This window comes from Tupaia chinensis, unplaced genomic scaffold (genome assembly GCF_000334495.1).
Source record: "Tupaia chinensis unplaced genomic scaffold, TupChi_1.0 Scaffold144529_1, whole genome shotgun sequence".
NCBI classification, from domain to species: Eukaryota; Metazoa; Chordata; class Mammalia; order Scandentia; family Tupaiidae; genus Tupaia; species Tupaia belangeri.
Genome location: NW_006204388.1, coordinates 2456669 through 2473912, shown reverse-complemented (window position 1 = coordinate 2473912; position 17244 = coordinate 2456669).

Sequence of the window (17244 nt, the reverse complement as noted above, 5' to 3'; positions counted from 1 at the left end):
CAGAATACGAGTGCTATGTATAGTGGTAATAAGTACAGCTTTAGAGTACAATCGTCTGAGTTTAAACTTTGGTCACTTTCAGCCTGTGTGACCGCAACCCTCTGTACGTCAATTGTCATTTATAAAATTATTATCTCAATAGTAAGAAAAATAGTACCTACCTTATAAGATTGTTGCATCAAATAATTATGATTAAAATGCTGATAACACTGGTACATGGTAAGCATTCATCAAAAATTAGCCAAAATTAATATTTATTTGCTGAACATAGTTTTTCTTAGTATGGTCTTACCCTTTCACAAAACATGGTAATGACAGTCAGTTCCTCAGGATTGGACTTCCTAAACCCCAGTGTCACTTGTATAATATCGAAGCTAGGATCAGGTGGTAAGCAGATGTTTTAAAACACTTCATTTATACTGCTTCCATATTTCTGGTCTTTTGGGGAAAAAAATGTCAAATGTTTTCTTGAACTTCATCTTTGGCCTTTCTTTTTCTCTTTCGTTTTATTGCTGCTCCAACCACTCATGGTTATTGACCTCCTGCAGAGAGACCAGTTTCCTAGCAATGCATGTACTCACACAGCTGCAAGTCCATAAATCGACTGGTTGGTAGGTGAGAACAACTCATTCCAATCTGACCACTACTCAGTTCTAGAGAGTTGCAATTAGAATTCTAACAATTGCCACATGGGAGAACTCCTAGGGAAAAGGTTACAAAGAAGGGCTCCGAGAGAGTTAGGAAACACATGGAGTCAGAATTCAAATGAGAATTTGTGTTTAGAAAATGGGCATTAAATCAAGAGAACCGTTTCTGCTTCCTGGCGATGTGCCCATTCCATCTGCAGGTATCATTGGATGCTGCTGTTTCTCTGATGGATTAAGTTTTAGTAATTGCCGTGCCAGTCCATTTGAAACACCTTTCTTTGAATCAGGAAAAAGGTGGCCATACACTCAGAAGCCATTGCATTCTGTAGAAGCTAGGCACCATAAACACAGGCCTTGGAGATTGTCGAAGTGTGGAACTGAAATTTCAATGGAGGCAAAACGAGTGTGCTCAGTTCTGCAAGTGAAATTGCTGTGTTTATCAGTCCCTTTTGTGCATTGCCTTTTTCTCTGCAGAGCCTGAATGCCAGGAGAGAGAATCTGAATCTACATTTTTGTTGTAAGTCAGCCTGGTTTGCCATATTACTGAGGCTGTAATTTATCTTCATTAGGCTGTATTTACAATCTTATTATAAGTCTCAGGATATAGCAAGCTCTCATTATTATTGGTTTTTATAGTAAGACCCTGTTAAAAAGGAGCCTTTGAGAAATTTGAACACTTGGAAAGAGATGCTTGCCTTTTGCTGCGTGACTAGTCCTTGTTCTCTCTAATTTCTGAGTATATCTGCTTCAACATTTTCGTGTCTCAGGAGTTTGCCAGTTCCCTTAGGATAATGTTGCAAGATAAAATACAAGACACTCAGTTAAATTCTAATTTCAGATAAACAATGAATTTTTTTCAGTGTAAGTATACCCCAAATATTGCAAATAGTGCATGGGACATGCTTACACTGAAAATGATGATCTTTTCTGTCTGAAATTTAGATTTAACTGTGAGTCTTATATTTTTATTTTCTTTAATCTGGCAAAGCATCCTTAAGACAAAATTTCTAAGTTCCATAGCCAAGCTCTGTACAATGTTTCCCCTGAATGGGTATGTAGGTCCAACTCATTAAAAGCGACTCACACCCTGCTTTGCTCCAAACATATTGGACTTCCGTTTATTACATATGTTATATGACTTCTCTGTCATGCCTTTGCACTCGTATTCCCTTAGACAACCCCTCCTCCTGAGCCAACCACCAATAACATTTTTTTGCATGTCTTTGAAAGGTTTGCCAGGAGGACTAATTTTGTACAGTCTGACTCTTGTTAGTGCTTAGTGTGGTGGCAGTAAAACAAAACAAAACCCAAAAGCAACTCAGTGTTATCCTCTTATGTTTGTAATCAATTGAGAAGTAAGGTAGCATATATAGAGAAAGAAATCATAATTGACTGAATAATATGATTATTCCTTTGCAGCCAGAGTAACTTCTACCACTCTTCTTAGATTGGACCTAATTCCCCAAATCACATGCTTTGCAAAATTTCAGATATCGAGAGGAAAAACAGAACAGCTGACTTGGATTTAGTCTCCTTATCTGGTGAATCAAACTAGTTACTCTTTTTTTCTGGGGGCTGGAGAGAAACTGCAAAACTTTCTGAAATTTTTCTTCATGAGAAGTTGATTGAAAAGTCTTTCCCCTCTCCAGCACCATTTTTTTTTAAAAAAGGGACGTAACCATTTAAAAGGTTTATTCATTTTATGAAAGACAGAAAAAGAGAAAGAGAGGCAGGGACCTTTCATGTGGTCTTGTCATACTGTGGTCCCTAATTGCTCCTTCCAGCCTGCCCAGGGTCAAGTGTGCACCCACAGGCATACCTGGTGTGTTCAAGTCTACTCAGGAGCACCCTACTTCCTGCAACATTGCAGCCGGAATGAGAGTACACCATCTCTAAGGCATAGACGATATCCATTTTTGCCATAGCACACATGTGCTCGCTGGAGAGACAGACAGAGACAGAGAGACAAAAAGCAAGAAATTACCCCCCAGGGTGACAGCCACGTAGCCTTCTCTTCCATTCTCCTCTTGGGTTCTTGGGCATGCACACACATATGCCTAGCACAAGTTTTAAGCCACTGGGTCCAGGACTCAAATCACCGTTGACTATGTGGGAATCCAGCGACTTAACCATTATGCCAACCACTGGTCCCTCTATACCACCATTTGAAAAATTAAGAATGTGAAATAAGAGCCTGCCCAGGATCCCCAGAATTATTTATTCTTTGAATTCACTGAGTTTAGCCATCAAGTTCTATGGTTAATTATTATTATGACTGGTTCATTAATGGGAAGAGTTTAGGCTGGTGATACTATGACTTCTGAGAGACCCTTTTACCATACCTCCCACTGATGCTTTCACATTCTCCCAGGCCACTGGTGGGCAATTTACTTTTGCCTCCAGGAGATTCTAAGGTCAAAATTTAACTAACTTCCAAGTCCTACTGAATTTGGGGTAGAATATCCATTCTTCATTTAATTTTCTGTTTTGATTTATAAGTAGCCATGTTATCTGGAAACAATCCCCAAGAAATCTAGAATTTGTGTAAATATCATCTCTTATGATAAAGAACACAGTAGTCCAAAAACTGCATCCCATTTCCTTTAAATGTTAAGAACAAATATGTGCAAACTTCTACAGTCATGATGGGAGAATTTCTTATCCTGCCCAGTGCATTCCTTCGCCAATGGTAGGATGCAGGTGGGATTGGGTAGATACCTGCCTAGACTATATTCTACTAAAAAGTATAGCTTTTTAAAAAGGATTATTCATTTTATGAGAGACAGAAAAAGAGAGAGAGAGGCAGGGACCTTTAACGTGGTCCTGTCACACTGTGGTCTCTAATCGTTCCTTCCAGCCTGCCAGGGTCAAGTGTGCACCCACAAGCATACCCAATGTGTTCAAGTCTTCCCAGGAGCCCCCTACTTCCTGCACCACTGCAGCCGGAACAAGAGTACACCGTCTCTAAGGCATAGTCAAAAGGGAATTATTCCAACTGAAAATCTTTCATGTGCCATAATTTTTTCTAATATTTGGACACAAAAGAATGTCACAGTATTAACCTTACCATACAAAATTTTAGAGAGCAAATTCATCTCTAGCCTCTGCAAGAATATTGTTTCTAAAACCCAGTACTTTCTACCAAGGTTTATATAATTATTATCAGAAATGAAAGCAAATACTCAGCAGGTAAAAGAAAGAGGAGACATACACGGAAATATCGGCTTTAGCATTTTGTCAGGATGCCTGTCAGTTCATGTCAGTTATTGGAAGACTATGACCTATAAAATTAAACTCGAATAAAAAAATCTCCCAAAGGTTTCACTGTAGCACTTTGTTTACCATTTACAGAGGGAGAATTGGGAGGAGGATTTTCTTTTGCACACCATCTCAATGCTGAGAGAGCACCATTTGAGATATTCCTGCTTTTTTCAAAGACATGAGAATTGAGCACAGGTGGCAGCTTCGTCACTACAGCTTATAAGACATGCCTTTATTTCCCATCTAGCATATGCAGAATCTTTCATTTCTGTTTTCTTTTCTGAACAGAGAAGAAATTCCTGGCATTTTAGGGATGGAATTGTGTTGTGACATAGACTCCATACCACTAGACAAAGCACACAAGAATGCCTTCTAAAAGCAGGCATTTTAGTCTTGTGCCACAATAGTTATTGCCACTGTCACTTGCTATAAAACTTCGTTTTGTTTTCCTTTTTGTTTTTCACATTTAAGACATGTCTTCTCCACATTTGTCTATGCTGAGAAATCACCATGCAGTTTTCTACACTGTAAACATGATTGATGCTTCTGAAGCCCAAGCCACACCGGCCCAGTAAACACCAAGATGGCGGTCTCTTAAGCTGCTCAACACCTTGCCTGCCCAGATCCCCTTTAAAGAAGTAACCCCAGTCTTTTCTCTAAGACTCTGGCTCTCTTTTTAATAGTCTTTGTACTTCATCATTCTTACTGATTCAGAAATAATTTAGTATATTTTGATCTTTTTCAAATGTTTGAACAATTACCGACAATGAGAAACATATTTTGTAAGGAGTTGATGCTCCTAGGTTTGTCCAGCAACCTTGACTCTAAAGGCTGAATATTCTACATGTTTCTTCATACTCACAGGTTTGCAAAAAATTCATGGAGTTATTTCTCCACATCAATCTGAGAAGACAGATTCCCTATTCCTTTTAAAAAGTTAATTAATTATTAATTAATAGAAATGAATATACTTCTGTGATCAATACCATAGTATACTTCTCAGTAATTTAACACCATAGTCAAGGTTTACATAGCTAAAAAATCATAGCACTAACTTGAGACAACTTGGTAGAAAGAAAGATGGGAGTCAGCATGTGGCCTGGTGGTTAAGGTACTGGATTCCCACATGGCCAACTATGGTTCAAATCCCGGATATGGCAGTTTGAAAATCAGCAGAGCATGTGTGTGTGGATGCCCAAAATCCTGAGACGAGACAGGATTGCAGTGTGGCCATCTCCCCTGGGGGGGTGGGGATGATTTCTTTTTTTTCCTTTCCAGTGAGTGCACATGCCTATGGGGGGTGGGGGGGGCAGGAAAAAAAAATAGAAAGAAAGATGACCAGGTCATCTATGAACAACTACTTGAATTTAAACATATTTTTCACTCAGCTCTGAACCATTATCAAAGCTACAAAAAAGAACAGAATTTAGAGCACCAAAGCCTGCACTGCCTCCCCTTGCCTGATACAAAACACATCGATATTCAATAACCCCAATTGAACTTAGTTGTCTTTGGAATTAAAAGCTCAGTTTCTAGCCTTTACTGAGAAATTTAGTAAACACAGGGGAGAAAAGTTGCTCTGCCCATCAAGACCTAAAAAGTTATATGTATTGGAGATCTGCCTGTCGTAAGGTGATGTTTAGATAGGATAAATACAGTCTTCCTTCTATAGTCTGAGCTCTTAGTTTGCCTTCATAATTAGCATGAGGTCAGTCACATAGGTCTGCACGGTTTCTGGTTATAATCCCCTCCTCTCCCATATCACTGATCTCAGTCACCAACGGAAAGTCCCCCACATGACTAAACTTGCTAAACCTGCCCAGCATCAATACCTCCCTCAGTTTAAGTGCAGACCCTCAATCTCTCTATTTGCCAATAGATTTATTTGGTTCTTAAATGCCAGTTCTTTGCGCCTACTTCTCTGATATTTGGCAAAAACATCAAGATAAAGGAGTATAAGGGACACGAACAAATGGCGTATTTATTTTCTCTTCTGAGTTGAGGATCTATAGAGAAACAAGGCCAGGAACAAATAGCTATATCAAAATACCAATTCCGTTTTTACTTCATAGAGCTTATTACAGAATGTGGTTTAGCTGATGGTGAAGTCTATATTAAACAAATGCTTCACCATTTCTGGCCTTTTCTCTGTGGGGCCAGAGCTCCTCTCCTGAACTAACTTCTCGAAGTTGTGAATATCATGATGCACCTTTCCTTGACATTCTTTAATCAAAAGAGAGAAACGGAGGAGTCAAGCATGTTTACTGTGTCCCTACAGCAACTTCTTGAACTCCTTTGTTCAGAAAGGAGTGAGTAAGGATTTCATTTTATCAAATTCACATTTTATCTCTCATCTGAGATATAATATATTTGAAGACAGGGCTTCTATTTACCTGCTTGTCAACATATCCATGGTAACCAGCACAGTGCTGGCAACTGGGTAAATATTTGCAAAATCAATGAATGTTTAGATGGGCTCAATAATGCAGATTTCTGGAAAAGCACATGTCTCATAGATAAATCTGCATTGTCACAGTTGGCCATGGCATCACCTTGAGTTTTTAGCACATGCCGTCTGTTCTTTCCATAGCCCAGGAGAAAATAGCACAGCTCTGATATAAAGATATTCACTGTGCCAGCGTCCCCTGTGCATTCTATCCCCAGCCGTGCAGAATATCACTACATAGCCTTAAGGTCCATCATTCTTCTCTTCCTGTGCAGAAGCAGCAGGATAATATTCTAGTTTCCTTTCCCCTGAGACTATTGAGTAGTTCTCAGAAACATCACCTCTTCATGGAATGACAGCTTAACTAGGTGTCCTCAATTTAAGAACATGTATACAGTATTTATTTTATTTTTTCTAAGCCTTATGTTTAAATAATGTAACTCAAAAGCTTTCACGATAGTGACCAAATAGTCCAGAAATAAATTTTCCAATAAGCATAAGCATTGTTTTTAGGAAGATTTTTGCTATAGAGCACGTGTGTTTGCCAGAGACAGAGAGAGACAAACAGATAGAAAGTGAGAAATCACTTCCCAGGGAGGACGGCCATGCTGCAATCCCTTCTCCAACATTCTCCTCTCAGAATTTGAGCACACACGCACATGTGCCCCACATGGGTTTCAAATCTTCAGGTCCAGGACTCGACATGTGGTCAGCCATGAGGGAGTCCAGTGATGGTCCCAGCATAAGCATTTTTGTAGGAAAAGTTATTAATCTCAGAGCCTCCTTCTTTGCTCTGATTTTGTGAGGAATGATGGTAAAGAAGACATAGGGGAAGAAAAATTGTGAACAATGAAGTTGCTGTAGAACAGAATTCTTTATATCCTTCCAAGAGACTGGAAGTAAAAATTTTAGTAGAAAAAATTAAATAGATCAGACCTAAAAATTTAGCCATTCACTCTGTCTTATCCATTAATTGGTATGATATGATTGGGGTTCATTGAGGAGTTAAATGCCCTGATGAAAATGAATGTTACTTACAAAGTATTTGTGATACATGCCAGAGATGGTTTTATACTTATTACACACAAGACCTTAATCATCCCATATAAACTATGAATTAGATACTATTAACCCTTTTTTATAGATAAGAAAACTGAGAGTTAAAGAGGTTACCTAGCATGCCCAAGGTTACAATGCCAGTCACATGCAGCAGGATTTCAACATAGGCCCATTTCTGGAGACTATGCTTATTTCCAATAAACTGTGGTGCAACTAAGGTACTTACTTCAAAGAGAAAAGAAAATACAATGTGTTTGGACTGGCTTAATTTCGGGTTTAAGAGAGAAAGTCAAAATATGGATCACCAAGAGTTTATAGCTGGTTCTGTCCAGCTCACCTGGTAGGGAAGAGTCCAGTAGAAATAAAGAGTATGCAATTGCTTAATGTTTCCTCTGTCATAAGACCCTCAGTCCCTCAGTGAACAAGCATGGAGGTCGTGGAAAGTCATACTAAGACTATATTTGGCATATAGCATAATATTAAAAGGATATATCAGGACTGGCTGAAATGACAACTCCAGTTTCTATGTACAAAGTCCAGATGAAATCATCCACCATTGGAAGTGGCCAGTGGAGGACTCTCTTGCTTCATAGCAAGGCCTGGTCCTAAGGGTCTCCTTGGTGATCAGGCACCCTGAGACTGGGGAGAGCAGAGTCAACGGATTTGAGAGGATTTCGAGTTTAAAACATACAATGTCTCTGAGGTCCCATTATAAGTACTATCTGCTAATGGACACAGCTACTTGACAGTGGCAGATCTAATCTCCGTGAAATAAAACTTTTCCTATTTTGCTTATTATTTAATATTTTAAAAGTAACAGAAACATTTCTTAGCTCTTGAAGTTGTTTAAAGCACACAGACCATGCCCGTAGTATTAAAATATTTTTCTTGAGTTGCTCTTTTAGGCTCGAGTTGCAATTTAGCCTCTTATAAGGTCATGAAAGGTAGATTAAGTTCAAGTACATGCATTTGACAATAACAGGACATAAAATTGGAGGTCAACCAGAGATCTAGCTAAAGAAGGCACATTGCAAGCAAAACCTTGGAATTTTAAAAAGTTAAATGTGTGGCTTTGGAAAGGACTGCATTTTGTTTGTTCATTTTTTCAAGAGGCATTTTCAAAACATCAGAGTTAAGACAGGCATTGCTATGACCTCTGTTCAAATTCAGAAATACTTTGGACAATGTCTTGGAAAAGTGATCATGCTGACTCTAATACTTTGAAAACCCTGTTGTCTGGGGAGATAGCCAATCCCTCAAAAACCTGTTTCATTCTGGAGCTGATCCAATCATTATGAATTTCTTCATAGCAATTAAAAACATGCCTATTATAATTTAATATGATGAAACTGAAGAGACTTTAACATTCATTCGGCAAAAACCCTCTTGTTAAAATAAATTCATTTATTTACTCTGCAAAGAAGTACTGTAGATCTTCTGTGTGCCCCATATCATTCCTCACACTGGGATACAGCAATGCATACAGCAGACTGAAGTCCCTAATAATAGTGTGCATAGCTTTCAAATTGATTTGCTCAAAGTTACATGGTCCTGAAGAGAAATTAAACAAACTTTGCCCTGTATGTAGTATTATTAAGTAGTATGTCCTACTAGCCATTAAAGCATTGTTTAAGGTCATCCGTGTTTCCAAAATTGATCTTCTAAGTGCTCCCAGAGTCATTTGTTTATAATGGTATGACAGCATGTTGTATTGTTTTACATTATTTCCATTTATATATTTATCTCCTCCAATGGAGTATGAAGTACTCTGTTAACTACAATTTATTCATATTATAAGTTTTGCATCTTTCCAAGGTTTTTAGTTGTATATATTAATGCATTATTGGATACTATCTTCACTTATGCAATAACTAGCCAGTAAGTGCATATTATTTGCAAATCATTTTATTAGGTCCTAAAGATCAATAATAAAAAGCAGAACATTATAAAGACCAGCTCTTTTTTTTTTGGGGGGGGGGGTGGAGATTTTTTTGCTATAGGGCATGTGTGCTCGCCAGACAGAGAGAGATAGAGAGACAGAAAGCGAGAAACCACCCCCCTGGGAGGATGGCCATGCTGCAATCCCTTCTCCTCCATTCTCCTCCTGGGATCTTGGGCACGCTTGCACACGCGCCTGGCGTGAGTTTTAAGCCACCGGTCCGGGACTCAAATCACGGTCGACTACATGGGAGTCCAGCAACATAGCTAACTGCTGGTCCCATAAAGACCAGATCTTAATCTAGGACACTAGGAAGTCATTGAAGCATTTTGAGAGGAGGCAAGATATAACTTGACATAGATTTTAGCAGGACCTTATTGGATATTTTATTGAGATGAGTCTGCAAGAGAGCAAGGAAGATAGAAGAAGATTAATTTGCAGGCTATCAGAACAATCCAATAGGGAGATGCGGGTGTGAGGTCACAGCAAAGGCGCTAAGAAGTGATTGAATTCTTGATATAAAATTTGCCATTTGGAAGTGACACAGGACAAAAAGTGAGGAGTTCCAGATAACTTTAAGACTTTTAGGCCTGGATGGCTAAAGGGTAAAGTTTACATCAGCTAGTGGAGGAGCAGTTTTGGACATAGTGAGAAACTTGGCATCCAAGTGGAAATATGTAAACAACTGCATATAATGAGGGAGCTTGAGGGAAAACAATGGGAAGGGAGGGATGATTCCAGTTATACATGTAGGAGAGGAATGGTACGTATGTGCATATTGTGTCAGAACATAGGCCACATTTACAGCTATGAGTCTAAATAAGTTTACCAAGAGGTTATGTCTAACCTAAAATAAAGTAAATAATGAAAGATAAAGGTTGGTGTTGCAGTGTTAAAGAAATAGAGGGAAGTAAGGAATGGCTGTATCAGACAAGAGTGACGAATAGAGTAAGAAAACAGTATGACTTTTGATAGCAGGGAGAGCATACCTTAAATGCATAGTCATAAATCTGCAGCCAGGCCAGTCAGTATGGTTGTGTTTGCCTCCAACCAATGCATGGATGCAGGTAAAGTACAGATGGAAAGTTGAGTTTAACATTTAGGCATCATTAGCTGCATCCCTCATCAACCGTAAAATAAATGGGTAACAAACATCAGACTTATTTTAAAGGAGAGAATTGTCTATGCTACAGAAAATATATTGGATTGTCCTTTGGATGTAGAAAGTGGGATTTCAGGTACATGAGTTAATAGGATACAATTAAAGATATGCAGAGGAAAAAATGCACTCTGCATAAGAAATTGCCAGTGAGAAGGGATAGAATGAAAAGAGGGCTGTAAAAGAACAGATGAGCAGGGACCAGCAGTTGGTGTAAAGGCTATGTCGCTGGACTTACATGTAGTTGATCACAGTTCGAGTCCTGGACCTGGTGACTTAAACTCACACGGGGCGTGTATGCGTGTGTGCCCTAGATCCCGAGAGGAGAATGGAGGAGAAGGGATTGTGGAGTGGCCATCTCCCCTGCTGGGTGGTTTCTCACCTTCTGTCTCACTCTGTCTTTCTGGTGAGTTGGATGTAGAAAGTGGGATTTCAGGTACATGAGTTAATAGGATACAATTAAAGATATGCAGAGGAAAAAATGCACTCTGCATAAGAAATTGCCAGTGAGAAGGGATAGAATGAAAAGAGGGCTGTAAAAGAACAGATGAGCAGGGACCAGCAGTTGGTGTAAAGGCTATGTCGCTGGACTTACATGTAGTTGATCACAGTTCGAGTCCTGGACCTGGTGACTTAAACTCACACGGGGCGTGTATGCGTGTGTGCCCTAGATCCCGAGAGGAGAATGGAGGAGAAGGGATTGTGGAGTGGCCATCTCCCCTGCTGGGTGGTTTCTCACCTTCTGTCTCACTCTGTCTTTCTGGTGAGCGCATATGCCCTAGAGCAAAAACCTCTTAAAAGAAAAGAAAAGAAAAGAAAGAACAGAGGAACATGAACAACATGGTGGAAATCCAGTGTCAAAGGTGGAAAGAATGATGAAAATTCTTCTGGTGGCCAAGTAACCAAGGAGATTTTGCAAAAGAAAGAAAGAAAGAAAAAGTAGTGTCCCATTGTAAATTACTTTCCATATTTTGGGATAATATAAGACCATTACTCTAAACATTTCATAAAATCTGCCTCACACAAAAGACTGAGTGAATGTAAAGGGAAATAAAAGGAAAAGCAGAGACTAGAGAAGAAAACTGTCTCAGAAAATGAGACTGAGTCAGAGCTCAGTAAGAATTTCCAGTTAGAAGTGTCTAGGAGGGCATAAACTCACAGAAAATATCATAAATATTGGAAGGACATTAGACATTGCACACAGTTGGAAGGTTTAGATGAACTTTTATAGATTTTAAATAAGAAGAAGATATCAATTGAAGTTTCAGTTAGATAATAATAATTACCATTTTCAAATGCCTGTTATGTGCTTATTATAGATAAGACTTTTTTAAATTATGACTTTGAATAAGAAGTATTATTAAGTTTTCATTACACTAAAAATCTGTTTATTTACACCTTTTTAAAATTGAGATATGTATTTCGTTTTTCATTTTATATAGTTTATCACTTTTTGTGAAATGCTATTGTTTTATTGTGACATTTCTTAAGTTTGATATTATCTTAAAATTAAGGAAGCATGGCAATATTCTCACTTTGTAAGTGTTGAAAACTAAAGTTCAGAAGGTTAATTAACTTGTCCAATTTCCCACAAATGACTGAGCAAAGGGTTGAAACCTGTCTCTAGGACTTTAAATTTTTGACTATTTCCTCATGTAAATTCTAGTGTTTTCTTTCAGTATTTCAGAAGCGTTCTGAATCAGCCTAGCAAGTCTAATTCTATTTGTATACCCAGGAATACATGTTCATGTCATAAAAGAAAACATTTCACACAGCTACAATTCATCCGACTAAACAAATCTTGGTGTCAGCAGTGACACCGAAAGCCTTTCCACGGTAGAGACAAAAACAAGCCATGTAGCTATCTGAGTTATTAAAGAAAGCAGAGGGGTCACAAAGAATAAGATAAATTTTGAAGGATGGAAAGAAATCTTGTTTTCTTAGTGAAGCGGAGAAATAAAAAGATAAATAAATAAAATAACCAGCCAGGAGTAACTGCTGAATTCGAAACACAAAAGTGGAACAGTTTTTTTTTTTAAAAAAAAAAAACAATTTAACCAAAGCTGTTGTTCCATGCAGAACATGTATTTGTAAAACCATTAGTCTGCAAGCAAGTTACCTATCACATAACCCAAACACACCTTTAAAAACCCTTTTATGGATCTAGTCTACTAAACACCTGGGAATTCTCGAGTTTTCCCCAATCACACCAGACAGTTCGGGTCCTAGACTCTTTTAACGGGTGACCCAGGTCTGAAAGCATGACAGAAGAGGCCAGCGATGAACTAGATAGAATGAGTATTATAATACGTGATAGAGAAAGTAGGAAGAATGGCTACATCATAGGAGAGAGGGAATTGGGAGCACAGCCATGCTTGCTGAATTACATCAGTCAGCCAGGAAAAGAAAGTACCAAATAATAAAACCAGAGCCTCAGGGAGACCTGTTATTGGAAATGTTATTCCAAGGGAATAAGCAAAATAGTTAATGGTAGAAGGTCCTAGAAGGCAAATACAGGAGAAGTTTGAAATAAAGAGATTTGTGTCTGGATGATGGCAAACATTGCATTAACTGTGATTTTTTTAACCATTTGCCTTATAAATCTTTTGATATCACACATTTTCTCTGTTAAAATTATTATCTTTAGGAACCTTTCAATATCTCTAGGAGTTAATGACTTAGAAGCTAAACTGTTTAAAAAAATAACTTTTTGATCCATGAAATTCCTATCCATATTTCAACAACTTTTGTTCACAGTGATGCAGAGTCCTGTACAGTTTTATCTCAATGAACTGTGAAGGCCACTTAGCCTGCTTACCTCTGAGTTTTTTTTTCTTTTTTTTTTTTTGGAGAGGTTTTTGCTGTAGGGTGTGTGCACTCACCAGAGACAGAGAGATAGAAAGTGAGAAATCACCCCCGGGGGGGAATGGCCATGCCGCAGACTCTTCTCCTCCATTCTCCTCTCAGGATCTTGGGCATGCACGCACACGCGCCCAGCGTGAGTTTTAAGCCACCGGGTCTGGGACTTGAACTGCAGTCGACTACATGGGAGTTCAGCAACATAGTCATTACACTAACTGCTGGTCCCTGTCCTTCAGTTTTCATCATCCATTCACATCTTTTTCCCATTCATCTCATGTATTGTTTGTCTCACTGAATTGTAGGTTGTTTTTATGTGTACCAGATATTAATATTCCATTTGTTACATGCATTTTAAATATCTTCTCTCAGTATAGTCTTTCTCTTTTAACTTAACGAGATTAATATACAGTTTCACTTATGGTATATTGCTTTATCCCCACCTCATTTAAGAAATTATTTCCTACCAAGATATGATTATAGTATTTCTCTTTTAGAATTTTTCAAATTTTGCCTATCATATTTTTATATATAATCAATCTGAAATTTACCTTTGTATATGGTATGAGATAGGACATTGCTCTTCTTTTTTTCCATGTATGAGCCAATTGTACCAGTACAAAGTATCTAATATCCGATTTCACACTGATTCTTAGAGATACCTATGATATTTGCAAAGTTCTGTATATGCATGAATCTAATTTGCTTTATGTATTATGATGAGCTCTTTTTTCCCCCCAACTTTTAAAGTCCTCTGTAATCAAATCACACAGACCTCAGGTGTATGTTCTATGGTACAATAGTCCTGAACCTACAGAATCAAAGAATCTTAAAGCTTTTAAGTAACACATGTTTTAAACACTGCTTATTTAATTTTTTAAACCAAGAAAAATTAGGTCTCGGAGAAAGTAAATGAGTACCTGGGATAATACAACCAAGCAGTGGTAGAGTCGGTTCTAGAGATATGGTTGCGCTACCCTCTCCCCCCGCCCCAGCAATGCCCTGCCCATAGAGCCAATACTCAGCATACACTAAAATGATTTTATGTTAGTTGGAAATGTGTCAAATTTTTTCTTCCTAAGTGCTCACACTGTGATTATCACTTAATATTTATTAAGATGGGAGTCAGAATACAGGCATTGTAAAGGTTCATGGAATATAGAGGTAGATAATACAGACTTGGTTCCTGACTTCAGAAGGTGCATTCTTGGAAAATTTAACCATGCAATTGAGTAAACTCTGAGATTCCCAAGGGTCACTATTGATAATTACAGTTTGGCAAACAGTATAGATCAGGATCGTCCTGGATTAATTAGAATTTATGGTATGACATACAAAGAAATCTAGTGTGCGTTATAACCATATAATAGGGGTCCTATCACTTTTCTGAAATTTCATGGAGACTATAAATGAAGTTTATCCAAGAACCAGGGCCAGCTTCATCAGCACACAACCTGTGCAAGTGGACAAGCCAGCTTTAGGATCCCACATTGAAGAGTCCTGCATGTGGTTTAACATCTTGTTGTCATTCTCCAGAAATGATAAATACTTTTGTAACAGAGATCTCGGTATTTTTATTTTGTACTGAGACCCACAAATTACGTAAACAACACTGTATAAAAAATACAACTTAATCTAATTTGCTAGAAAGATCATCAGAACACTAGAAAATCCAAGAAATATATGCTATAAGATTGGTTGAAGGACTTGGAATTGGTTACTTGGATGCAAAGTATCAAACAATGAGGTAGATAACTATGTAAAAATATGAAAGTTCATATAGTCTAAAGGATAAGTAGAAGTTTCTAGTTCAGTTCCAGTTGGGAGCATAGTAACAATTCCTAGAAATTACAGGAAAATTGAAGAAAGGCAGACTATCACAACAGTGAATAGCATATCGTCCTAACATTTGAATTTCCATTATCTGAAATATATAAGCCAAAACCTGATGAACATCAAGTTGTCATTGTTGAAAATACATTTTTTCATCGAGAAGAAAATAATGAGATGACCACAATGGTCCAAACAAATCCTGATTTCCTATTTATAAAACAATTGAAATTTCCTTCTCAAAGTGATTCACATTTCATAGTCTTAGAAAGTGAAGCAGAGAATATAAAAAATAACTTACTTTTGACTATGTTTATATTTTTCAAGCAAAGAAATTGAAGATTGTAGATGGATAGAGTCCTCTCTTAAATTGTCTTATTAATGAGCACATAAATCTTGCTGACCTTATTTTTAGTTATGGCTCCAAAAATATGACTTCAAAATTACCAAACGATAATAATAATTGTTTGAGTTTATTTATTTTACTGGAGAGAGAGAGAAAGGGAGAGAGACAACCCCAACAGAGTCCTTGCACCGGGTTCACCCTGAGTATCATGCCTATTCTCATGTCCAGCATGTTTAGGGAGGTCTTGGGATACAAACGTAGGACTTTACGCATGTGGGCCCAGTTCTGTTACTGCTGCACCACCACCAGATCCTGTTAATAATAATTAACTCACTCATTCTACAAGCGAGCTCTTCTTCGGTTGCTTAAGCCTCACAAAGAGTTTGTAAGGACAAAAGCTCAGTAAGTTGAATTTTATTTATTTACATAGCGAGTTAAAGGAAGATTGATTAATTAGTCTATTTATTCAATGAGAAGTTATTTATTGAGTACCTAGATAAAAAGGTACTGTGCTATATGCTAATGCAAACGTGAGCAAGACAGAATGAACTTTGTACCGTGTCGTAGTCCATTCAGACTGTTATAATAAAATAATATAAAATGAATATGGCTTATAAGCAATAGAAATTTAGTTTTTTACAGTTCTAGAGCTTGGAAATCTGATATTGGAGTGATAACATGACTGGATTCTGATGAGGGCTCTTTTCCACGTCGTGGACTGCTAACTTTTTTCTGTGTTATCAAATGGCAAAAGGAACTAGCTAACTCTCTGGATTTTTTTCAAAAATGCACAAATCTCATTCATGAGGCCTCCACTTTCATGATCTAATTGTCTCCCAAAGGCTCTACTTCCTACTATCTTCACCTTGGAGTTAGGATTCTAACATATACATTTTTGGGGAACATAAATATTTAGTCCATTGCATTCTATCTGACTTCCCAAATTCATGTGCTTTCCTCATGTAAAAGACATCCATTTAGTCCCAATACACCCAAAAGTCTTTTTATTTTATTTTATCTTATATTAATTATTCTATATCACATATATGTTTAAAGTTTATGACATTTCTTTTTCCAGCAGGATTACCAGGTATGTCAGTCAAGACATACACATTACTATCCACATCACCATCAGCAAATAGCTTTTTATTTTTTGTCAAAAGTCTTAATGTCTTCCAGCATCAACTGAAAAGTCTAAAATCTAGAGTCTCATCTAAATATAAACTAAATCAGATATGAGTGCGACTGAAGGAAAAATTACTCTCCATCTGTGAACTTGTGAAATCAAGCATGTTATTTGCTTCCAAAATATAATAGTAGCACAGGCTTAGGATAGTCAGTTTCATTCCAAAAGTAAGGAACCAGAAAGTGGGAAGCGGCAACAGATCCAAGTTAGTCCAGAATCTAACAGGGAAAACAACAGTAAGTCTTGAGGCTGGAGAAAAATCTTTTATGACTTTATGTCCACCTTTCAGAGACACTGGGGTAAAAGTTGGTTTCCCAAGGCCCAGGTGACCCGACCCCTGTTGCTTTACTGTGCATAGGCCATACTGAAGCTCCCATAGATTGGAGTAAGTGCCTTCAACTCTCCCAGGCTAAAATCGCACACTAGTGGCCCCACCCCAATCACTTCAGTAGACATTGACCCAAGAGACTCATTGAAATAGTCCTGCCATCAGGCCCTATGCACGGGTCGTG